Source organism: Balaenoptera ricei, chromosome 1, assembly GCF_028023285.1.
Source record: "Balaenoptera ricei isolate mBalRic1 chromosome 1, mBalRic1.hap2, whole genome shotgun sequence".
Taxonomy (NCBI): domain Eukaryota; kingdom Metazoa; phylum Chordata; class Mammalia; order Artiodactyla; family Balaenopteridae; genus Balaenoptera; species Balaenoptera ricei.
In genome coordinates this window covers 55475408-55501860 of record NC_082639.1, presented here as the reverse complement: position 1 = coordinate 55501860, position 26453 = coordinate 55475408, and the positions used below count along the sequence as shown (strand labels likewise).

At 39.9% G+C, this 26453-nt stretch overlaps 1 protein-coding gene across 2 annotated transcripts in view; it reads right to left on the bottom strand.

Moving 5' to 3' along the window:
* CACHD1 (cache domain containing 1) overlaps positions 1-26453 on the bottom strand; it is a 210493-nt gene that overhangs the window by 178225 nt on the left and 5815 nt on the right. The gene's annotated exons all lie outside the window — the stretch shown is intronic.

Here is a 26453-nt window from a genome sequence, read left to right as displayed (position 1 = left end):
TGCTGCTTACTGGACAGCCCAAGTGCTCTCCCACATACACAGCTCCTTTGCAGTTAGGTGGGGTCATGTGACCAACTGTGGCCAATGGGCTTTGACCAGAAGTGACTTGTGAGAGCAGGTGTACACCTGGATTTCAAGATGGCATCATTCATACCAGTGAAAGAGAAGAAACTCAATGGATTTTGAAACTCAAGTCAAAACAGGGGAGCTGCCAGGCTAGATACTGATGTGGGATTCCACCCCTTAAAGGCATTGTTGGAGCATTTCAAAGCTGTTACTACCAGTATTACAAGTATGTCAATATGAAGAAGAGTATCTTGGGGGGGTTCTAAGGTGCTGGAAGCTTACACATTTTAACAGCTGCCTTTCTTACAAGGAACTCAAATGTGAACGGTTATGCAACTGCCATCAAAGAGAAAAGGAGTGGAGAGAACTACTCGGGATTCCTGACCATGACCTTCACTGCATTGGCACCCCTCCTTGAGGAACATGATCATTACTGAATTCTTTCATATCCTATTTGAGAATTAATGCCCCCCAAAATATGACTGGTATGTATTTTAAAAAGTGACCTGTGTCATCACCCAACAAAAGCCTGGAAGTCACAAGTTTGAGATGCTAAGGTCTCAAGATAGAGGAAAGCCACATCAACTCCCAGAAGACATTAACTAAACAAGAAATATGTATCACTGAGATGAAGGGATTTGTTCACTACCTAAGAATCCCTGGCCTAGAATAGGCTTAGCTTTTTTATGTGTCACGGAGCCCTGGGACAGTGCAGTGAACTGTGAACCTCTTCTCAGAATCATGTGTTGAAATGCATAAAATAAAAACACAAGATTGTCAAGAACACCAACTCTAAAATGGTTTTTAACTGATGATACAGCAACGTATGCGTCTATAAATAACACATTCATCAACAAGATCTAGCAGCTGTAATCTACCAACTACTGTAATTTCAAAGTAGTGAAGATCATGTTATTTCAAGTTATCTGTGATATTTACAACAAGTTATGGAATATCTTTGATTTGTTTTCATGACAAAGCCCCAGGTACTGCTAAATACTATTAGGACTTGTTTACATCGCAATGAAGAGAAATGCTAAATTTCCATTAGAGATTTGCGTTATAATTTTTTTCTCATCAAGTTCATTGGCTCCCTAAACTCTGTGGAGCCCAGAATAAAACCTCCAAGTGTTACCCTCTCCTGACCAAGAGCCTCACTCTAAGCTCTCATGTGGAGCGCTACCGGGCTCTCTAGAGTTGTTTGCTTGTGCAGCACCGTGCAGGGCATATTGCTCTGTGGCTTCTCTTCTGCCATTGAGTTCCTGTCATTTATATTGTGTTCACACCAATTGTTTTCACAAGATGGCAACTGACTAAGGAAGAGTGTCATTCAGGTTGTTAAAATGCAATTTTATGGAGGCTTAGATGCCTTTAAGGCAATGGTCAAGAAAATTGATCAGAATCAGCCCAAAACAAAGGACTGGTTAAGTCTTTTGACATCATCAACATCACCCAGTTTGGGAAAACTGACCAGCAGTTGTACGAAAGGCAGCTGGTAAAATCCCTGTCTGGAGGCTTGTAATGACTTCAAGAGACATTTAAGACACCTGGAGGTGGCCAATACCGGATGCTGGGGTCAGCGGATTAGGATGCTGTCCAGTCCTGAGATGGTCAGTACTACTTCCAGGAATGTGTACCTCAAAGGGATTGGGGAGTGAGTCCTATTTAATAAGCCTATGAAGGCTGGGTAAAATGAGACTGAAATAATTCATGCTTTTTAAGGTATTCCTCCATTCTATAAATTGCAAAGAGAGTGGAATATTCAATGCACATTCACATAAACCATTATTGTTCTTTCTTAAGTCAGCCTAGCACGGTAGTCAACACCTTATTCAAGAATATATGACACACTAGACAATTGAGCTGTAGCTCCCAGTCCTCACAGTTGAGATAAGGGATCAGAGGGCCAAGAAAATATTTGAAATCAAGTAATTAACTCTGCAGGCAAAACTTGAGAACAAAGAAGGCGAGGCCTGGAAATCCATCTTGCTTCACATTTCACATACTAAGAAGTGGTATATTGTGGTTAAAGTGCCACTGGATCAAAAGTCAGGAGAAAGGGCTTTTAATCTAGAGCCCGTGATCTGAGCAAATGTGGGCAAGAAGCCATATTTCTCCAAGCTTCAGATTCCCCTTCTTTAAAAGGAGGAAATTAACTTTGAAGGCACCTTTCCACACAAAAATAAAGATTTGGTAACTTCTGAAATCTCAGGAAGACAATGAAAAGAAATATAGAGTATTACTGTAATATAATATAATCAAATACATATTTAAACTGAATGTCTTATGAAACAAAGTGTTCCCATTTCAAAGGGTGAGAAAATAAAGAGGAGAAACGAATAGCTCCTGTGTATGAACCACAGTGTTTTGCCAGGCACCGTATGTGGTCTTGTACTTACGTCAGTTGAAAGCTTGCGCTAGTCAATGTCTAGATGCTATTGGGAGACCCTTCTGCTTTCTCTGGTAGCCCTCTCCATACTATACCTAACTGCTGGTCTAATTGTCTATTAGGTAGCTCTTTGAGCATGTCTTGTTTAGGGGTATATCTCCCCAGGGTTAGAAGAATCGAGGAAGGTTTTCTACAGAAAATTAGAATGCCTGAAGGTCTGTCAAAGGGTTTGAAATCTAGTCTGTGCTCACCCTTGGGCCCCGGAAATTCCTCCTACCCCTTTTTGCTGTCCCTGTACATCCTATTGTTATTTTGATTATTTTCTCCCCAAGGGCTGACCCATTTACTAGAATGCTATTCAGATAATCAGGAGAATAAGTCAGGGTTTAATGTCTGCTGACTCCAGGTTCTTTTCCAGGTATTTTTTTCCCCAAACTATATGATTCCAAATAGCCTCAGTTCTCATAACCGTCACATTAATTTCACCAGATTCTGAAGCCTCCTTGTTTTTCCTGGCCAAAGGTTTCCTTCCCTGCCCTTCCCTATTGTCCTTGCCAACCACTGCTGGCTAGAGTTATGGAAGTGAAAACTCACAACTAGGAAGAACTCTTAGATTTTGCCCAGCCCACTAGCACAGTAAGCAGATGCAGGGCCTGTGTCCTTTTCTATGTCTACCCCAGGGCCTCCCAAGGCACTATGGGAGCACATAGTAGGGGCTAAGAAAATGTTGGCCACATGAAGGGACTATCAAAGGACTGCTGCTGGCCAAGGCCCTGCAGCATTATAGCCAACAGAAAGAAAAAAGCTCAGCTATCTTTGTGAGGATAGAGGCACTGTAAAATCAGATTCTTTCTTTCTCTCTTTACTGCAAAGCTAATAACTAATCAGTAGCCATGGGCTGATTACTCCTAGACTCAGCATTTTGGAAGAAAAAGTAAGTCTGCCTAAACACACACATGATTTGGGGGGGCAGGGAACACAACTAAAAGTAAATTTCCACCCTGCTTTGAAACATAAATCTTAAGACCCCTCAGGTTAAAAATGACAGCTAGAGTCCTTTAATCTTGAAAATGCTCTCTCCATGGAAACCTTAAAGACAGGAAACCACTTAGGCAAAGCTTTTTTTTTTTTCCCCCCTTTTGAGGCAACTTCTAAGGAAAATCTAGGTTTTGAGGAAATTGGGCTTCCATGCACAACTATCCCATAGAAAGGTAGTCCATGTCATATGATTTCTTTGACCCGAAAACGTACCCATACATAAAGCTTTCCCAGTTTGGCTCAGCTGGAAGAGACTGACTCACTTCATCTCTCTAATAGACTCATTCTCAATTCCCACTACACCACCTCCACGATTAAGATCCTTGTTAAAGTAGGAACAAGGATTTATACTATGGTCCACTCCATTTTCACCCAAAGTCAGGGAATTTTGCAAGCTGTAATTTTCAAGTATGACAAGCACCTAAATGTGATGCTTTTGGCTACAAAAGGTTGGGAAATTTTGAGCTAGCACATAATCCTAGAAAATTAGACCTGGGAAAGTATCTAGTAGATTACAGGAGGCAACTATACCACAGAGAGGTGAAGCGATTAGCTCAAGGCCCCACCAGATGTAGAATATGGTTTCCTACCGCAAAGATTGCTAGATTTCCCTTGCACACCACCTCTTAGTGATTCTAGGCTGGCTAAAAGTAATAATGATGACGATAATAATACAAGCTAAAATATCAGCCAAAATATTTTCAATAAGTATAAACGTGAGGCAATTTTGCAAAATCCTGACATCATTTATAGAATCTTGAGCCCATTAGCAGGAGTGAAATAGCCCACATATTTCAAAGGATAGGTCTAAAGTAGTTCAAACAAGTACCAAACATTAAGTCACTTTCACAACCACCCAAGTTTTAGGATGTACTGTCTGGGACATCAGCCAGGTTGGCAAACAAACCATTATAAAATGCAAAGGTATTAAGTGCCCTCTTGCCTTTGGCAGTACACTCAAAGCTATTCAAATACTTTATAGTAAAACTAAAATACAGCTCCCAAGGTCTCAGCCAACAAAGAGGGAGAGAAGTCTATGCATGTTTTTTTCTTTTTAAATTTGTTTAGGTATTCCAACTTTTGTTCTATTTCCTCATGAAAGAAAAACCTAGGAAGAAATGGAGATGATGGAGACCCAGCAATAAGCTTATGGAAAAAGAAGGGAAAGAAAACTAAGCCGAGATGAAGAAATCTGAGGACATCGGTGTTAGGGGACCTTTGCAAACTTACAGCAACTTAGGTTCAAAATGGGTCCCCCCCCCAAAAAAAAAGCTAATTGTCTTACGTCTGAGTCAAATAAAATGGAAACTATTGCCTCTTTCTGTCCAAGGGTATCTTTCCATCTCTCTCCCAGTCAACAACTGAGGGACAAAGTCCTTCTACCAAACTCAGTCCAGGTCCTAGAGATCAAGTGCACAGGACACACCCTTTTGTATGGTAATCACTTGGAAGATAATAGAGAACTTAACAGTCTTTCAAGTATATGAAGAGACTATGTATAGTGACAACAGAGAAGGCCAAGAAGAAATAAATTTAAGATTACACAAGAGAACTTTTCCTAACACATTAGGAAGGAATTCCAGAATACAGGATAGACACTGTATACTATGTCTGAGACTAGAATTTGGCATTGTGTTCTCAAGTTCCCTTTCCTTTTCTCTTTTTCCTAATGATGATGACAATAACACTTTACATTTGCATCCATTTCCAGTTTTCAAATTATTTCTATATATATTCTATTCTCTCCAGCAATGGGTGGCAGCCGGCGGTTGGGGGGGGGGGGGTTCCCATACATGCCTACTTGAGACAGAGGAATGAACTAAACAAATATGTCTTCAACCGCTGGATCTGTTCAACATTTCCTGTTGACTGAGCTACAGTAATGCCAATTTCTCCAGTAACCCACTCCCATATTCTATAGAAACAAGATTTATGCAGACAGCAAATATTAAGGCATTCATTAAATTCTGAATCAATTAATTGCGATTAACTTAAGTCTCAGGCAGAAGCTGAGATGGTTTTGAATCTAACCTCTTCCACTTTGTGACTTTCAAAACTTGGACAAGTCAGTTTACTCTTTCTGAAGTAACTGTCTACATTCAAAACAGAACTCTATTTTATAATAGAACTATAATAGAGTTCTATAATAGAACTCTTAGTATAATATCTGGCATATAAAAGGTGCCCTTAAAACGTGCACTATTTTAAGTCATACTTACCAATAAAATGTCATCCTTAGGAGATACAGTTCCTTAAGTTGCTAGGAAAGGAAAAAAATACCAGGCACAATCCCTGTGGTTTTACTGGTAGGTAACAAGGAGTGAATAAAAGCAGCTTCCACTTGGTTGAATTCTAGAGTTGAGCTTACAAAATAAATGGAAAGAATAAAGAAAGTGTAAATCCTTTGTCCAAAAAAGCTTTGGGATGTTGTTGTTTGGGAACTCGAAACTGCTATCCTTTATACGTAAATCGTCTCTGTGACAACTGCTCATGATATGTCACTAATATAGCTTGACTTGTCCACAAACATGAATGTAAAAATGCCCTTCAATGAAGAGAAAGCAGGGAAAGAAAGATAGTTGGAAAAGTTGAGAAAATTTCATGTGTCTTCCCAGGCAAAGTCAGAACTACAGCGCCACTTCACAAACCCCTACCTGGTCTAAAAGAAAAGTTATCTAAAGCATTAACTAAGAGGATAAGAAGCCACCATTGTAGCAGGCTTAAAGTGATCCACTTTCACTAGAGCTCAGGATACTGGGGCCCTCATTGAAAATGCAAAATCCCCAGCTGGGGGTAAGAAGAAGAGAAAATGTTAAGATGCTCAGCTCTGGAGTGCCGAGACCAAGGGTCTCTGCATTCCATCACTCAGCCTCCTCCCTCCCCCCACTCCAACCCTCTCTCCCATTATTCTGGAGTAGGTCCTTTCCAGCCCCACCACTGGGAGTCAGGGAGACTTGGGAAGTGCCCCAGGAACCACTGAGAGATGGAGAAATACACAAAGGCTCTCTTCCACAAAGCATTCTTTCACAGAGGCAGCCAAGTCTATTAAATACGGCCTCTTACTATGCATTCACTTCTGTAAGGAGATTATGAGGACCACAAGCTCACGAAATTAGCACCCACAAAATGTGTTTAAACCCACTGCAGGGAGGAGAAAAGGTGTGTGTGTCAGAGAGCAGGGAATACTTAAAGTTAGTGGCGGGGGGCCTCCCCCTCGGTAATTCCCAGGGGAAAAGAAGGTATAGACAAAACCACCCAACAAGACTGCTGCAGCTCCAGGGTCGAGCTGGCTGGCATCCACACAATGCCTTTCTTACACTTGCATTCTCATATTTTCCAGCTGTGGGCCGTAACACGTTCAAAGTATTCCTCCCTATGTATAAGTCAGAAGACAGGTATAACGATTCCAGTAATCTGTACTCTTCAAAGTGCTCCTCAAATCTTTGGAAGTAGCAAGTATAAATGTAATAAGTAATGTTCCTATAAAACTTGTGATACATTTTCACAGAATATATAACATTATAAGTGAGGTGTCCAGCTATATATTTAAGTTATTAAACCACTCATGGGCCATCACTGGCTTAATGAATGATTAAGTTTTTCACCTCATTATTTCTTCATAATTACTTCTTCTTGGAGGAGAATGAAATTGTTACACAAAGAACAAGTCCACCCGTAGTAATAAGTGGAATGTCCTTTTATTTATCTAGATATATAAAAAGATAAAACAAATCTTTCCCACAAGAAAGAACTTCTATAATATGTTAATTATTTAATAATTCACAAAGGGATTTTAGAGACAGCTCATTTGATCTAACAGCTCTGTGAAGTATTATTTACTCCCATGTTATAAAGAAACAGACCCAGAGAGATAAAGGTGGAGCCCTGGGTCTTTACTTCCAAATTCATTCATTCAGCTTTTTTTTTTTTTTTGAGAAGTAATATATTTATTGTAGAAATTTTGCAAAGTTGGAAAAACACAAGATTTAACGTGAGAATTCAATGAAGTAATACATGTAAAAAGCACTTGGCCCAATGCCTGGCACACAGTAGCACTCAATATATGTTAGCTGTCACAAAAATGAACATGGTCATTTTCTTACCACTCAGATACAGGTGTTCTTATTTTCTTAATAGACTTTTTTTTTTTTTTTAAGTTTAAGGTTCACAGCAACATTGAGTGGGAGGTACAGAGATTTCTCATATACCCCCTGCCCCACACATGCACAGCCTCCCCCAGTATCAACATTCCCCACCAGAGTGGTGCATTTGTTACAAAAATGAACTGTCATTGACACATAATTATCAGCCCCCATTCATTCAGCTTTTACTGAAGGCCTACTCTTATTCTGGGCACTATGCAAGGTATTGAGGATTCAGGGAGAACAGACTTAGCTCCTACACATATGTAGCACCCAAAGGCAAGTACAGAGTTTGAAGGGGTCACATCGGGGCAGTACTCAACCCAAATATAATTGTAAGAAAACAGACCACTTTCTAGAGAAGGCAATGCCAGAGCTGAGTCCCCAAGGATAAACCCAGTGTTCTCTTCACCCCATGCCTTCCATGACTCATCAGCCTTGCACATGGCTAACAAAACATGCACTGAGGATGGTATTCGTTCCAGCAGAAAACTGCACGGCACACCCTGAAAGTCCCAGCAGAGTGCTGTCTTCTACACTCCTGTTAACCCTAAAGAAACAGTGAGTACTCCATAAAAGGAAGCCTACTATTCCTGTGTGAGAAGGATTTCAGACAGGGGAAAGTTACGTCCTGCGATGAGCAGGAAAACTCCTTCCTGTGAGATGAGCCTGGGGGGACCTGCAGCCAGGGTCCACTTGGTGTTGTCTAGAGGCCTCGTATGGACCCATGGATAAAGGCTGGGAAAGGGGACATGGAGGCCAGAGTCGCTGGTCTAAAGCCTGTTCTAAGAAAATAATGGAGAACCCAACTCCATGCTATCAGAATAAAGGTTATCCTTCCCTACATGTTTCTCAAGTTATAAAAATGCCCTTACTCCTCAAGCAACAAAGATTTCCAGTGGCTTTCACTAAAGATAAAACATCCCCTCAGGGACTTCCCTGGCGGTCCAGTGGTTAAGACTCCACGCTTCCAATTAAGGGGACGCGGGTTCGATCCCTGGTCGGGGAACTAAGATCCCACAGGCCATAGAGCGCGGCCCAAAAGGGAAAAAAAAAAAAAATCCCCCCAATACAGGCTGTTTATACTGCAGCTATAGAATATCTTCTTCAACCCTCCTCTTTCTCCCAAGTGAAAAATCCTACCCAGATGAAAAAATTTTTCATTTTTTATCTTGAACTTCTAAAAAAACTGTCCCACTCTTTTTAAACTCGTGGAGAAATATGAGAGTTCTGGAGTTTCAAACCACTTTTAGTCAAGCAAGAACACTAAGGAAACATCTTTTAAGGAAATCAAAGAGAGTATATGATTTCAATACAACAAAGCTAGTGTCTCACCGTTCATTTTTATTAATAATTTCTTTTAAAAGAGGGGGCAGTCTTTGAAGAAAGGAACCTCATTTCCCACTGCTTTGGGTTCTGTATAGAGGATTTTGACATTCATGGACTGCACGTTTATAGTCTGGACCACTTGAAAGCAACCCCTGCCCAAGCCCTGAAGCAGGGTAATAAATTTAAGGCATTATTAGCATTATAGTCATATCACACTGGCCTCTATGGACTATAAGTTTGATTATTTACTGTTTTAAAGATCTCTAAGCAAAGTTTTCTAGATTTCATCTTTTACTTTTACATAAGGACCTCAAAGGGTTGAAGGTTTACTGAAAATTAATGGGCAGGAGCTCTCGATCCTACATTTTAAAAGAAAAAATACTGGGGGGAGGGATAAACTGGGAATATGGGATCAACAGATACACACTACTATATATAAAATAAACAAGGACCTACTGTATAGCGCAGGGAAATACATTCAATATCTCGTAATAACCTATAATGGAAAAGAATCTGAAAAAGAATATATATGTGTGTGTGTGTGTGTGTATAACTGAATCACTTTGCTATACACCTAAAACACTGTAAATCAATTATACTTCATTTTTTTTTAAGTTTTTTAAATAAACAAAAGAGAAAATATTACTCTGCACCTATATTCCCATTACCATTTGTGGACACCCCGAGTATAAGAGATTAAATCTGAAAAGCACAATAAAAAACACTCCGATGTACATGCTTTTATTTGATGTTCACCACAGTCCTTTGAGATAGCTAGTACTCCCCATTTTACAGACAAAGAAATTGAGGCTCAGAAGCCAAGTCACTCAGTCTTTGTGCAACCACTTGGTAACTGTTCTTGAAAGACAGAGTATTTTTGAAACTCGCCGAATGGAGAACACAGTGTTAGCAAAGCACTGTACTTCCCACAAAGTGCACTGCCGCCCCTCAGATGTCTTAAGGGCACATACATCTTCTGAGAGGATGGAAACTCATCAGTTTGAGGAGAAAATGCCAAGTTTAAAGTGAGCCTTGTTAGAGAGGGAGCTATCACAGATTATTAATTTAGCCTTCCCTCCTTGTGAGTGTTTGATGTAAATGGCAAGGGTTCGAAGGTCAAAGAGGAAGAAGTATGTGCTTTAATTTCTCCCCCCTAGAGGTGTGTGAGTGTTTTCTATTAACAAAAACCCTGTAGCCAACAAATCCTGGGCTTGGATCAAACGGCCCTCCATCTTTTAAGTTACAACATCACAGGGAGACATTTCAAGAGGAAACCAGGCCCAGTCAGGCCTGCGGTACCAGAGAGAAGGCTGTTCTGCCCTTTGGGAATTTGAAAAGCATCTTCCTTTTTGCTGAAACAGCTTGGTGACAGATAAAAATGTCCCCAAATAGTTATTCTTGATCTATAGATAGGGGCTAAATGGAAAAAAATATATAGAAGTGGGCAGAGGCTGAGTAGAGCCATTTGTACCTGAAGAACCACTCACTTTGGCTAAAGCTATTAAGAACAGACATTTTGGCAACAAACCTTGATCCACTGGGCTATGTCTGAGTTAAATAAAAACAGCCAAAACTTAACCTGTGCTTGGCACAGTACGTGGTGCACAGTAAACGTTCAATAAATAGTAGCTAATCATATTCTAACACTTTCCTCTTCCCTGCCCTTACTAACGCAGATGATTTATCCTACTCATTTCTCATCTCCACACACACCCACGACCCTCACTGCTGCTCAAAAAATCTAGAAGTGAGGGGTGGAGCATGAAATTCTGAAGACACATCAACATCTTCCTTCCTAAAGAAAAGCTAAGACTTTGTGAGACCTCTGGCATCAGGCATTGTGCCAGATATTCTCTTATAATCCTACAACAATTATGAACGTACCCCCAATTTTTACAGTGAGTAGCTTGAGGCTCAGAAGGGCAGTGAGAAAGCTTGGATTAAAATCCCAGTTTCTCCAAACAGGCTTTTGTGAGTTGGCCTGGGAACTAGGTCTGCTTTTATAATCCCTCTGGGTGAATGTTGTTCTAAACAACAGGCTTCAAAATGAGCTTTGGAAGCCAGACTGTTTGTAAACAGGATCGCTGGAACTATTCACATCTCTTGCCACCTTTGGGAGCACCTCTGCTACTTAAAAATCACTTTTAGTTTGAAGCACATTCACAAAGCCTACAAGAAGGTAAGCATTCCCTTTCCTGTCAAGACAGTGCTAGGAGATTGGAGAATGAGGTAAATCCCAGGCAGCTGAGTTGAAAAAAGAAAAATCCAAGGGAAGGGTTTATAGGAAACACACAGAGGAAGAGTAAAGCACAGTAATTGTTTACAGGCCACTTGTGAGTCTTCTAAAAGCGCCATAAATAAGAAATGCGGCTTGGGAGAGACTAGCCTGAAAAGACTTAATCCCTCAGACAATTCCTCTTGGCCACGTGACCCATCCCCATCCACCAGGCAGAAGTCTTGACCATTGCATTCACATAGTTTCCCTGAACTGACCCTTGTCTCCCCGCTGTTCCCAGCCTGCTTACTAATCACCCCAGTAGAATGTCTGCTTTACGCAAGCAGGATTGTATTTTGTTGACTCCTGTCTTCAACATCTACAAGAATGCCTAACTAGTAGTAGACATTAAATATAGTGAAATGAAGGATTACTTATTTCATCGTTTACTTAATTTTCCTGGTTAAATTATTTAGCTGCAAGAATCATTTCTTAAGTTGAAAAGGTGTTATGTAGTGATATGAATGTTTTGAGGGAAAAAAGCATCTATAGAATCCTAATCTGATGAGAAAACTAAGAAGAAACAGTCCCGGGACTTCCCTGTGGCCAATGCAGGGGACACGGGTTTGATCACTGGCCCGGGAAGATCCCACATGCTGCGGAGCAACTAGGCCCGTGCACCACAACTACTGAGCCCATGTACAACAACTACTGAAGCCCACGTGCTCTAGGGCCTGCATGCCGCAACTACTGAGCCCATGTGCTGCAACTACTGAAGCCCACACGCCTAGAGCCCGTGCTCCACAACAAGAGAGGCCACCGCAATGAGAAGACCGCACACCACAACGAAGAGTAGCCCCCGCTCACCACTACTAGAGAAAGACCGCACAGCAACAAAGACCCAACGCAGCCAAAAAATAAATATAATTAAAAAAAAAAAAGACTCTCTCCATTATAAAAAAAAAGAAGAAACAGTCCAATGTCTATACAGTTTTGATCTTAGTCTCATAACAAAGAGAACCAATGTATAAAAATGAAATTCTAATGAAATGGAAGGTACCTAAAATTACTGAATAAGCCATACTGCTTGATAGATTGTATGCACATTTTAAGTGGATTAAAAGAATGGATGGAGGAACAATGGCGGTTATGTTAGCAGGCTTTCCATCTCTTGATTCAACGTCAGATATTTTGGGACTGGCACTACAAATCTTTACTTCAATAATATATGGACATGCTAAATGAAAAGTCAACAAGAAGTTCACTGTGTTACATTCAAGTCCTATAACTCTTGAATCAACTCAAACAGAAGACAGATTTTTGGAGGGTAAACTAAAAAAGGATACTTTTCATAATTTACCTCCTTGATAATATTTTACCATGTCAAAATGAGATTCCCTGAACAATGGATTCTCGATAACTTTGTCCAAAATAGATAGTAATTGTTCTCATAAATATAAATCTCTCAAAAATCATTTATTAAAAATCCAATACTTTGTATTTATGTTCAAACTATAAATCTCTCAAAATTTATTTATTAAAATTCAATAAACTTTGTATTTATATTCACTTGAAAATATATTAACTATTATTTCGTTTCAATAACTAAATGAACTAAATGCAGGCTGTTTAATTACCACACCCTAAAGTAGCAATTCTCTTCATGACTTTTCTAAACATCACTGTGGAACAGACACAGCCAAACAAGAAAAATTAGGGAAGAGCACATGGAGATTGGTCAAAAAACCAAAATTTGCAAAACACAAATTATAAAGTATCTGCCACCGGGTGCTTAGAAACATGATTCTGTCTATAAATCATATTAAGATGTATTGGTAGTCTTCATAAAATGTAAACTCCACCAGCATGGGTAATTCCAAACCATAATCACCTCACATAAATCTAAAATTATATTCTAATATAGAAATTATTAGAATTGCCTTCTAAACTAATTGATTTGGATTCTTCTATTAACCAAATAGATTAAGCAGTCCCAGATCATCATACTGACATGACACCATACCTATTTTTCATGTAAGTGATCAGTAAATAATTTTTAAGGGGGGGCCGGAGGATGGAGTCCAGCATAAATAAGACATCAGCCAAAATAAAGAAAATCATTCCCATATTCTACTGTCACTGGAATGATGACAGAGATAACTGTAGTGAATATTTGTGTTACCTTCTTGCTGTCCAAATCACTCAATTATGTAGCTGTCATGAGACGTGGGTGGAATCAATCCCATGCCCCGCTCTAGGAACAGGAATTGATTGGCACAAACGAATGTCATCCCATCCTCTTGCGTTCCACTAACCACAGTAAGGTCCCATCAGAATGAAGCCGAGGCTTCCTACGAGAGAGGGGAGGTGTTGTCCTCTTCTGAAGAGTCTGATGTCCCCAGAGAGACCTGGGATCACTGAACTTATTTTACTACAGGCAAAGCCAGACTGAAGGTTAGCTAACTCCTAGAGGGTGATAGAGCCAGGGGGATATTGGGGTGGGGGTGGACAAATGAAGCCTTCCTCTAATCAAACAGTGCCTGAAAGTTCACATTATATATAAATCTTTCAGTTACTTAAGCCAACAAACTCTTTATCCTTTAAGGCAGTTTCATGGGTTGTTGGGATGGGTTGTTACTTGCAGTTCAAAACATCCTAACAGAACCACAGACGATGATAATGAGGGGTCTATGACATACACACGTGGCCACCCTTACAACAGCCCAGGGTTGAGGCAGGTATTATTTTTCTATTTATAAAGTGAGAAAACTGAGGCTCTGAAGAGGGAAAAAGGACTTATCAAAAGTTACATAGCTGGTAAGCTAAGATCTCAACTGCCTTTGATGATCAATCACTTAGTAGAGTATCTGTACATAGGAAAGAGATTACCACTGTTGTCTCATATATTCTATATTGAAAAGTCTTATTTTCTTGAATTGTTCTTCTATGGCAGCTGTCCTACTTTCTTTCAAATCACAGCCTTGGTCCAGTGGGCCTTTGTTGATGTAAAGCATTAAATAACACAGTTTCATCATATTTAAATGAAATCACAAAGGTAAATATGCCAATACCTACCTGTCCATGAAGAACACATAGCTTCATTACTCTAATGGTCTCCCTGCCTCCATTGCTGCCTTTCCCCATCCCCACCACATACAACCAAGGTACCCAATAGCCAGAGGGATATTTCTAAAGCAAAATTCAATCACAATCACGTCACTCTCCGCCTAAAATCCTCCAATGGCTTCCCATTTCAGCCAGAATAAAATCCAAACTCTTTGGTTCCCACTGTAGCTATCCTCTCTCCTCCTCCTCCACTCCCACCCTCCTTCAGTGCCTCCTTTCAGCCTCTCAAACACACCAACCCATTCTCCTCTCAGGCCCTGTGCTTCCTACTCCTTCTCCCAGCTCCTCCCAGGTCTACCTCCCCAAGCCCATTTAAGTCTCAGCTCCCCCAGGAGGCTTCCTTTAAATGGCACAGTAGCCTAATTTAACTCTTTCACAGAACTGATCAGGGTCTAGTGTCATTTTGATTTAATTTTTGCATGCTTAAATATTTATCTCACTCTCCCAGAAGGCAAGCCTCCCAAAGGCAGGGACTGAGTTCTGTTTATCATTGTACCCCACACCTAGAACAGTGCTGAGGTGTACAGGAGTACAGGAGGTCAGTCAATAGTTACTAAGATTGACTGATTAAATCTACAACTCTACTCAGGACACATTAACCAAAGCTCTTATATAATGCTTTATTTCTTGCTGAAAACAAGAACTGAAAATTCCTGAATTCTCTTTTAAAGATTTTTATCTATCCTAGATTATACTTGATTCTTTCTAATCCTGGGCACCATTATTCTTTAAGCTGTGAAAGCAAATTTCTTGTGAAAACAATGTCACTTAAAAAAGCAATTTATATCAATACATACGGCAACTGCTAACAGCTATAAAAGAGGAGATCGACAGTAACACAATAATAGTGGGGGACTTTAACACCTCACTTATACCAATGGACAGATCATACAGACAGAAAATTAATAAGGAAACACAAGCTTTAAATGACACAATAGACCAGATAGACTTAATTGATATTTATAGGACATTCCATCCAAAAACAACAGATTACACTTTCTTCTCAAGTGCACACAGAACATTCTCCAGGATTGATCACATCTTGGGTCACAAATCAAGCCTCAGTAAATTTAAGAAAACTGAAATCATATCAAGCATCTTTCCAACCACAACGCTATGAGATTAGAAATCAATTACAGGGAAAAAAACATAAAAATCATAAACAAATGGAGGCTAAACAGTACGTTACTAAATAACTAAGAGATCACTGAAAAAATCAAAGAGGAAATCAAAAAATACCTAGAGACAAATGACAACGAAAACACAACAATCCAAAATCTATGGGATGCAGCAAAAGCAGTTCTAAGAGGGAAGATTATAGCAATACAAGCCTACCTCAAGAAACAAGAAAAATCTCACGTAAACAATCTAACCTTACACCTAAAGGAACTAGAGAAGAAGAACAAACAAAACCAAAAGTTAGTAGAAGGAAAGAAATCATAAAGATCAGAGCAGAAATAAATGAAATAGAAACAAAGAAAACAATAGCAAAGATCAATAAAACTAAAAGCTGGTTCTTTGAGAAGATAAGCAAAATTGATAAACCTTTAGCCAGACTCATCAAGAAAAAGAGGGAGAGGACTCAAATCAATAAAATTAGAAATGAAAAAGGAGAAATTATAATGGACATCACAGAAATACAAAGAATCATAAGAGACTACTAAAAGCAACTCTATGCCAATAAAATGGACAACCTGGAAGAAATGGACACATTCTTAGAAAGGTATAGCCTTCCAAGACTAAACCAGGAAGACATAGAAAATATGAACAGACCAATCACAAGTAATGAAATTGAAACTGTGATTAAAAATCTTCCAACACTAAGTGTCCATCGACAGATGAATGGATAAAGAAGATGTGGTACATATATACAATGAAATATTACTCAGCCATAAAAAGGAATGAAATTGGGTCATTTGTAGAGACATGGATGGATTTAGAGACTGTCATACAGAGTGAAGTAAGTCAGAAATAGAAAAACAAATATCGTATATTAACGCATATATGTGGAACCTAGAAGAATGGTACAGATGAACCAGTTTGCAGGGCAGAAATAGAGACACAGATGTAGAGAACAAACGTATGGACACCAAGGGGGGAAAGTGGCGGGGGGTGGTGGTGGTGGTGTGATGAATTGGGAGATTGGGATTGACATGTTATACACTACTATGTATAAAATAGATAATTTAAATAAGAACCTGCTGCATAAAAAAATAAATAAAATTCAAAAAAAAAACAACTTGTAGAATTTGGCACTCATAAGAAAATTAAAAGTACATCTGAATATTTTTTCTAAGTACCTCTCAAAACTCAACAACAGGCACATAGGAACTTTCAGGAGTAATGAAAATGTTATAAAACTAGATGGTAATAATCATTGTATAAATCTACAAATTTAATTTAAAAATCAGTAAATCATTTTTTAAAAAAAAATAACGAAAAAAAAAGGAAATACCCAATTTAAAAGTGGGGAAAAGGTTTTGATATTGCACCAGAAAAGATATACTAATAGCAAATAGGCACATGAAAAAATGCTCAGCACCATTACTCATTAGGGACATGTTCTTTAAGACCACCATGAGATACCACTTCACACATTTTACCATGGCTAACATTAACATGACTGACCCAATCGAGTTCCAGTAAGGCTGTGGAGCCACCAGGACTTTTATCCCTTGCTAGTGGGAATACATAAGGACATAGCTCCTTTGGAAAACAGACTAGCAGTTTCTAACAAAGTTTAACATACACTTAACGTGGTAATCCCACCCCCAGAAATATGAAAAATTATGTTCAAACAAAAACTTTTATAGGAATGTTTACAGTAAGAATATTTATAGATTTATGGCCTCAAAAAATCCAAATGTTTTTCAATTGGTTAATGGATAGACGAACTGTGGTACATCCACACAGTGGAATTCTACTCAGCAATAAAAAGGAATAAGCTACTCATATACATAACATGGATGAATTTCAAATGCATGATGTTAAATTTAAAAACCCAGACTCAAAATGCATACTGTAATGCCTCCATTTATATGACACTCTGGAAAAAGCAAATTAGAGATGGAGATGGTTTTCAGGCGAAGCAAGTTGGGGAGTGGGGGAGGGGAAGGAATGACTAAAAAGAGCAACAGAGAATTTTGAAGGGTGATGAAACTTCTGTATTTGGATTGTGGGGAGAGTTACATGATGTGCATTTACCAAATTTCATGGAACTCTACACCAAAAAGAGTACATTTTCACACCCATTAGAGCGGCTACTGTAAACAAAAACAAATGTTGGCAAGAATGGGAAGAAATGAGAATTCTTGTGAATTGCTGGTAAGTATGTAAAATGGTGCAGCCACTATGGAAAACAGTATGACTCTCTGTCAAAAATTAAACATAGAATTATCATATGATATAGCAATTCCACTTCTGGGTATATACCCAAAAGAACTGAAAGCAGTGACTCAAACAAGTATCTATACACTCATGTTCATAGTAGCATTATTTACAGTAGCCAAAAGGTGGAAGCAACCCAAGGGACCATCTATGGATAAATGGACAAACAAAATAATGATATATATTTACAATAGAATATTATTCAGCCTTAAAAAAGGAATTTCTTTTTATTTTATTTATTTATTTTTATTTTATTGATGTATAGGGATTCACAATTTCTTCTGTACAAAGTGATTCAGTTATATATGTGTATATATGAATATATATATATATATATATATATATATATATATATATATACATATATGAATTGGATAAAGAAAAACACCACAAGTCTGTTCTCTATGGCTGTGAGTCTGTTTGTATATAAGGTCATTTGTGTCGTATTTTAGATTCCACACATAATCGATATCATATTCATCTTTCTCTGACTTACTTCATTTGGTATGATAATCTCTAGATCCCTCCATGTTGCTGCAAATGGCATAATTTCATTCTCTTTTATGGCTAAATAGTATTCCACTGTATATGTGTATCACATCTTTTTTATCCGTTCATCTATTGATGGACATCTAGGTTGTTTCCATTTCTTGGCTATTGTGAATAGTGCTGCTATGAACATAGGGGTGCGTGTGTCTTTTTGAATTACAGTTTTGTAAAAAGGAAGGAACTTCTGATTCATGCCATAACATGGATGAACCCCGAAGACATGGTAAGTGAAATAAGCCACTAAAGGACAAATATTGTATGATTCCACATATACAAGGTACCTAAAGTAGTCAAATTCATTGAGGTAGAAAGTAAATAGTGGTTGCCAGGGGTTGGGGGGAGGGGGAAATGAGGAGTTATTGTTTAATGGGTACAGAGTTTCAGTTGGGGAAGACAAAAAAGTTCTGGACATAGATGGTGGTAATGGCTGCACAACAATGTGAATGTACTTAATGCCACAGCTGCACCCTTAAAAATGATGAAAATAAAAAATTTTATGTTATGTACATTTTACAATTTTTAAATTAAAATGAAAAAATGTTCGACCCACTTCACAAAGATTTGGTTCTAAAATTTAAAGGCCCCATTAAAAAGTGATCATTGTTATCTGCGGGGAGAAAAAACAGTACATTTTACTGTGGGTAAATCCATCTATCTATCTATCTGAATGAATGCAATACAATGGGGGGAAAGTACATCTAAGTCATTACTGCAGGACTTCATTGCTGTATTCAGAGTTTGCTCTAGTTGTTCTTCCCCCTCTTCCAAGAAAAAGAATAACATGGGAAGTATGAGTATTTTTTTAAATTTATAGGTGTAGAACAATGAAGCCACATTTAAATTTTTCATGAAGCAATAGTCTCCCACCCCCTCTCCCCCTCCCTCTCTCCTTCCCTCTGTTGCAAGAGAGAAACAAATGACCTGCCACAGATTTTCCAACCTCCAGACCTCTACAGATCCAGGGTCTTTCATCGTGCATCTTCACCCTTCGAATGGGTCCTTACTAGTAAAGGCATGACCAAAGGAGTTATAGGGAAACAATTACACTTGCATTGATTAGAAAGAAGGTTCAAATTCCTCATTTGCATCATCTTTCTGCTGGCAGGCTAGTAAGTCAGCCCCCTGGCTTTCTTTCAGTTCTTTAAGTATGCCAAAGTTTGGCCTCAAGACCTCTACACGGGCTCTTCCCTCTGTTCCAATGCTAGCCCTTGCCCTCCCTGATTGGCTAGCCCCACTCCCACCTCTCCTCTGATTGGCTCCTCCTTTGAATCACCTCCTCTGATTCCTTCCCATGCCATCCAGTCCAGAGTTGTCACTCCCACTCACCTTATCCAGTTAAGTATTTGTTGAGTAATTCTAAATGCCAAGCAGCATTCCATAAGAAAACAGCAGTGAATAATACAAAGCTTACCTGTGGGAAGTTAAGGGGCATGACAAACAAAAGGAATGGGGTAAGGAGGCAGAGCAAGGAGAGGCAAGGGAGGATACTGTTTTAAAGAAGATGGGCAGGAAAACGTTTTTTGATCTTCCCAGACAAAAGGAAGAGCAAGTATAAAAGCTCTGGGGCAAGTGTGTGCTTGGAGCATTAGAGGAACATTGTGTGTCGGGAAGGGGGGGCGGGAACTGGGTGGGTGAAGGGGAGATAAAAAATAAGGCCACAAAGATATCAGGGGCCAGATCACACTGGCTGTGAAGACCACTGTAATTTTGGATTTTACTCTGAGTCAGACAGGAGCCTTTAGAGAGATTTAAGCAGAGAAGCAACATATCTGACATATTTTTTAAAGATCTCCCTGGTGTTCTTTCTAATAATCCTTGTTTCCTTCATAACATTACTCAAAAAGTGTATCGCTTATGTTTATTTATATGATTACTTCTTTAATGTCTATTTCCCCTAGTAGGTGGTACACTCCGTAAGAGTAGAGATCCTGTCTCTCTTGTGTTAACCACTAACTCAAATCCAAGCACAGTACCTGGCATATAGTATGTGCTCAATAAATATTCGTTAAATGAACTAACTGATGAATTTAACCTCTAGGATTAAGTAGCTCTAAGTACATAATTTGCAAGTACACACACATTTTTGTATTTTTTATATTCCTAAGTGGCCCCCGATATACATACCTACGCTTTCTCTAACATGAAGAAATTAGACATCAGAACCAACTAATACTTAGAGTCTTAATGTGCTTACTCTGCTAGACACTGTCCCTCATCTGAAACATTTTAAATCTTTAGTAGCAAGTGTAGGCTCAAGACATTTCACTTAAGTCTAGACTAAGTAATGAAACAAACATAGCAGCAAAAGCTAAATTCAGAAGAGTATTAGAAAGTTACAGAATCTACTGTCTAAAGATGACCACACAATTTCAGTAGTCCAGACGTTTTTTGAGTCCTCGCCATGTGCCAGAGACTGTGCTAACAGACCAGAAGTATACAGATGAATAAATCTGGGCTCTTTCTTGTGAGAGCTTACACTCTAATAGTCCTCATCTGTACAAAGCTTTACTGTTTGCAACTCTTGCCCACATTTATTAACTGATTACACATGGATGCAAATAAAAATTTCCAGGCCTCCTTGGTCATCTGAATTTACACTAACTCTGGGATATCAACCCATAACAAATGAAAAGGTTCACAAGTCAGCACACAGTCTAGTCCCCCCCAAGGACTACAAAAGGGGCAAATATCCCCAGTTCACATAAGGTCAGGAGCAACCCAGAGACAGTTCCCAAGAGAGGGAGGAGACAAGCAGCAAAAAGCAGAAATCTGGCTCTCCTACAGCAACCAAGCGTAGCCCTCATTCAGAGAGGACACCATCCAAGCAGAACGCAGCACCTTGAGCACTTTAGCACCTCCTGTCCCTGAGCTGCCAGGAGAAGCACAGGCTTTGGAGAAAGCCAATCAACAAACGTGGGTGGAATTAGGACACGGCATCCAGGATCCTGATAGGGGCCCAGGGTGCAATCCAGTGGACAAAAAAAATACCATGAAGTTTCATGTGAATTAGCAAATGTCTGATAAGAAACCCAACAGGTCTTTCTACACCGCTCATTCCCAGAGATGAATGCGAAGATAACAGCAAAACTTTTAAAACGTGCACCACCCATGAGGACATAAAAATATCCTCAAACCATTTATAAATACTGTAACACATATCAGGGAGGTGACAGACTTCAAAATTTCTTCTTCAAATATCTTTTCATGGTTATACACAGAACTGTAATTGTTAAGGCTTTATGGTCTCCCTGTGCTTTTTTTTTTTTTTTCCTATTTAGAATCCTTACTTTATTTTCAAGTGACATGCAACTATGAAGACTATTTTAAGCTGGTTAATTATTTTATATGCAGAGTCAGGGCAGACTGATGAATCTGTACTTCAGAGTATTTATGGATCATAAACTTCTGGCTATTCCTCTTTTGAATTAAGATTTGTTTAAAAAAAAAAAAAAGAAAGCTGGCCATCATATACTAGACTCAGTTTGTCTTGTTTCCTTAACATACTCCTTATCAGCTCTGCCACAGCTGAAGTGATTCCAAAGTGCTTTATGACACACTTGGATTTTCTCCCGCTAATAATTCCTCCTTCCTGCCCATGACTGGCAGGCTTCTTCCACACTGCAGTAATGTGGGACAGCTAATTATCTACCAATCCACCTTGCTATTCTGCACTTGGCAACTTTTATCTGCACAGGACAGCTGCACTCTCCCCGTTTGAAGTGAAATGTCAGTCTCTGCTAATGCAACACGACTTACATCACTAATGATGTCTCCACACTTTGCAGAAACAACTCAAAGCCTAATTAAAAATTCAGGTTCATTCTCACTGGCTTGCCGATTTTCACTGCCCTTCCACCAGGGCCTCGAAGTATCTTTTCAAATACTCGATGCAAACAATAAAATTAAAAAAAAATATCCAAGGGGAATCCAGAAAAAAAAAAAAAAGTGCTGGAGTCTTGGGCTTTGACCGAGCCTTTAAAATAACTGTTATGGTTGGAACAGAACCAGGAGGGTATCATGTACAACAGATAAGAATTTCCTCCACTGGCTTCTATACTACAATGACAATAAAGGACACTATTTCCAGGGATATAGGGACCAGAAGCTACTTTTCAGTGGACCCACGCTGGTATTTGGGTGTTGGAACTTTTCTAACTGTAATTAACTGAGAAATCATGTGACTATGTAAATCTGAAGTAGGGGAAAACTTCTTTTGAATTCAGAACAAAGTGGGCAAGGTAAAGAGGCATTCAAATGACATTTATTTTGTTTCATTATCAAATCAAATAAACAACCCCTCCAAAGTAATGATACTATTACAATTTTCACAAAAAGAAAGAACTTCATACTTCGAATAACTGGGAAGAGATATGCGGTCCCAAAATTCAATTCTAAAATAGCACTCTGCCTGAAAATTACAGGTGGAATTTCCTTCTGTAGCTTTTATATAAATACCAAAAAACCAAAGTTGTTCCTCCCTTAAAGTTTTGTTTTCTTTTTCTGCTTTATCTTTTTAATTAAAAAATTTACTTTGGTGGTACAGGTTCACAATTATAAATAGCTATTGACCACTTAAATTTGTTCTTTTAAAAAATATCTAAAAATATCTAACATTGTGGTAAGTCTCGGAATTTTTGTATTTCTTCAGTGGCTCACTGACTTCTAGGTATTTAAGTAGCTTTAAAACAAACAAACAAACAAAACAAAACCCAGTTAGCTGTCAAATTAGACTATCAGCTTTAAGTTCTCAACCATAAAAGAAATAAGGCAAACAGTTTTTTTCAAAAGAGGAATGTAAAGTTTCTTAAGTCAAGTTTCCTTTCCATTTTAAGGCAACCTTCTCTAGGAAAATGGAGCTCCCATGGGGTAGAACTGTGAAAAAGGTCAAAAAGCAGGAACCCTAAAACCAAGACCTGAGTTCTAAGTCTACCACACGTACTACTGGTGTAGTCTCCAGAGAGCCACTCTCCAGTGGGCCTCTGTTTCTCATCTGTAAAATGAGAGAGGTAGATCTGACTTTCTCTCTGGTTCTTCCCAGTTCTCATGGCACCCGGTGATCCGTGGATCTGACAGGTCAGGGAGAAAAGGCATGCCCAGGGCAGGCCTGCTGAGCCTGGGTTTGTACAGCCCCTCAGGGCAGGCCACAGGACCACAGTGGGAGGCCAGCCAGCCTGTGTGCAGGCCAGAAGCAGGGAGACCGCAAAGCAGGCCCTCCCGGAACTGTACTGGGGGAGGCAGAACCTAGGTACGGAGCAGGCCATGGGATGTGCTGGCTGCTAATGGTGCCTGAATCCTAAATCACTGCAGCTGAGCTTTCTAGGCACCAAGCTCCTCATTTCTCCAGGTTCCTATTCCCCCCGCTCCCCCCCAGAGCACATCTCCTCCAAAGAGACTCAGGCACAAGCAGCAGCTAGTTCCCAACTCAAACACTAAGAAGCTACCGCCAGCCATGTTGAAACAAAGGGGGGAACCTACAAGAATGGAGGGAAGGAGGGTACGGTCACACTGAGCCCTCATCTAGCCCTACCCAAAGATCTCCCCCAGACTGTTCAATTGCATGAGGCAGTACTTACTTCCTTGTTCAAGCTGGTATAAACTGGGTGCTCTGTTACCGGCCATGTGTCTTGACGGACATGAAGGATCCAAGGACCCACTACCTGACTTCTGTCTACTTCTCTGACCTCTTCCTGCACCCTTCCTTCCCTCCAGCTCTCTAAACTCCAAATCTTAAGGTCATTTTTCCACTCCTTGAAGGCGTCATCACAAAGGAGACTTCTGGGAACTGCACTCTCTGACTAACCAACTCCTATTCATTCTACTTTTCCTGGAAAGCCTTCCAGAATCCCTCTGCGCCCCCAAATAGGTTAACATCTCTGACATACTTTCTCCAAGCATCCGGAACCTCCTTTCTCATACCATTCACTGCCTTGGAAATTAACCGATGGCTGCCTCAGAACGAACATAGTGCCTGGCACCAAATAAATATTCGATGACCATTTGTTTAAGTAATTAGGATGACAGGGAGCTCATCTCCTAAAGCAATCCAATTTAGAACTCTTCTAGCAGAAAGTTGTCCTTTCTATCATACAGAAACTTGCTTCCCCATAACCTTTACACACAAGCACTGATTCTATCTCCTGGAGCTCACTGAATAATTGTAATCCAGACACTGCAAATTGGTGGCCTCTGGCCTGATCCAGCCTACAGGCATGTTTGCTTTGGCCCACACAATGTTTTGTTTGTTTGTTTTGTTTTTCAAATGTGAATTATTTGCCAACATTGTAAGAATCAAGAGATTTCATCTAAAAACCAGATACCCAGCTTCTCCTGAAAAGTGAGTCATGTGGCAACACGGGACCCTCATTGCCACCGGGCAGCAATCGGAGGAGCTGAGTAGCAGCTGCCTCCTTTCAGCCCTGACACGTGCCCTCCTGTTTACAACAGCCAACACCATTCCCTACTGACCTACACCTGGCCTGCCTCACTCATTCTGTCTCATTGACCCCTGGCAACGTCAGAGTTAGCAACCCCCAGTGTAACCTTGATCCCATATTTTAGCATTTCTTTCTATACTGCCTTGACCCATTCAAGTTGGTTTAGCCTCTCTGGTAAGACACAGCTCTTGGAGGGAAAGCACTGGGTATCCTACACTTTCCCTGCACTCTCCCAGCCTCTGATTCTGCAACAAGGCACCCAGGGAATATCTGCTGACAGACTCATCAGAAGATAACTACATATATAATCAGCTTCTCCTCTTCAACCTCCCCCCCTCCCTCACAGCTTATTTTGCCTTGTTCCTTTCTCACTCCTGCCTTCCTTCTCTGCAAGAGGGAGAAAGCAGGAGTAAGAAGACGGGGCCCGTGGCGCATCAGTCAAATACATGTGCTCAGACTATAAGCTGGCCACTGAGAAAACATGGAAGCTCACAGCTGCGTGGGGAAAGCCAGGCATGAAAATGAGGGTCAGATGCAAAAGAATCTTGGGTGTTACATCTGGAAGGCAAAGGAGGCTGCTGGGCAAAGGTTCTAGCTATGTGTAAAGGGCTAGGGGACACAGTAATCATTTTGCTCAGGCACATCATTATAAAAAAAAATTATAGGGCTTCCCTGGTGGCGCAGTGGTTGAGAATCTGCCTGCCAATGCAGGGAACGCGGGTTCGAGCCCTGGTCTGGGAGGATCCCACATGCCGCGGAGCAACTAGGCCCGTGAGCCACAATTACTGAGCCTGCGCGTCTGGAGCCTGTGCTCCGCAACAAGAGAGGCTGCGATAGTGAGAGGCCCGCGCACCGCGATGAAGAGTGGTCCCCACTTGCCGCAACTAGAGAAAGCCTTCGCACAGAAACGAAGACCCAACACAGTTGTAAGTAAGTAAATAAATAAATAAATAAAGTCATTTAAAAAAAAAATTATAAGTATATATCCTCCAAAATATTTGTATTTATGGATTGCAAATTCTATACACTAGTGCAGCAATATATTATGCATATTATAAAACATTAATATAGAAATTAAATAAGGATGCAATAAAAATGTTATGGATGAAATTCTGTGATACCTGGAATTTGCTTCAAAATAATCTGCGGGGGAGGGGAAGAGCATGCGGAGGCAGAGGCAGATCTCAAACTAGTGTGACCACAAGTTGATAGCTACTTAAGCTGGGTGAGAGGTACAGGAGCATTCTTATGCTATTCTCTTTACTTCTGTATATTTTTTCAAGTCTCTGCATTTAAAAAGCTTAAAAGTAAATAAATAACTATGAATAGCAGGTCTAATACTTTCCTCACAAGCCCCAAAGGATGGTTTTGCATCACATCCTTGAGGTCTGTGCACCATACTTTGGTAACCCCTGGGCCAGAGGACTGACCACATGTAGCTTAGATTTCCGTTTCATTCGGGCTCTGGAGTTGCATGTTTGTTGGCTTCCAGGTTCTGTGCCCTGGCACTAAATAGATTGTCCCATATTTATTTGTGTTTACTGACTGTTCCTATGTTAGACCTTGTGCTCAAAGATACTTCCCTCCATTAACCAAATGAAGCACGAAGACACTCAAGTTCAGGGTGATTTAATAACACGCTGGAAGTGACATAGTTAATATCTAGCTGAGTCAAAACTGTCGCCCTTTATATGTTTTTGACTTCCAATACACTTTTACACCAGGTTCAAGCAGATTCAAGACAAATCCCACTGCACATAATACCTAACATCCAGAGT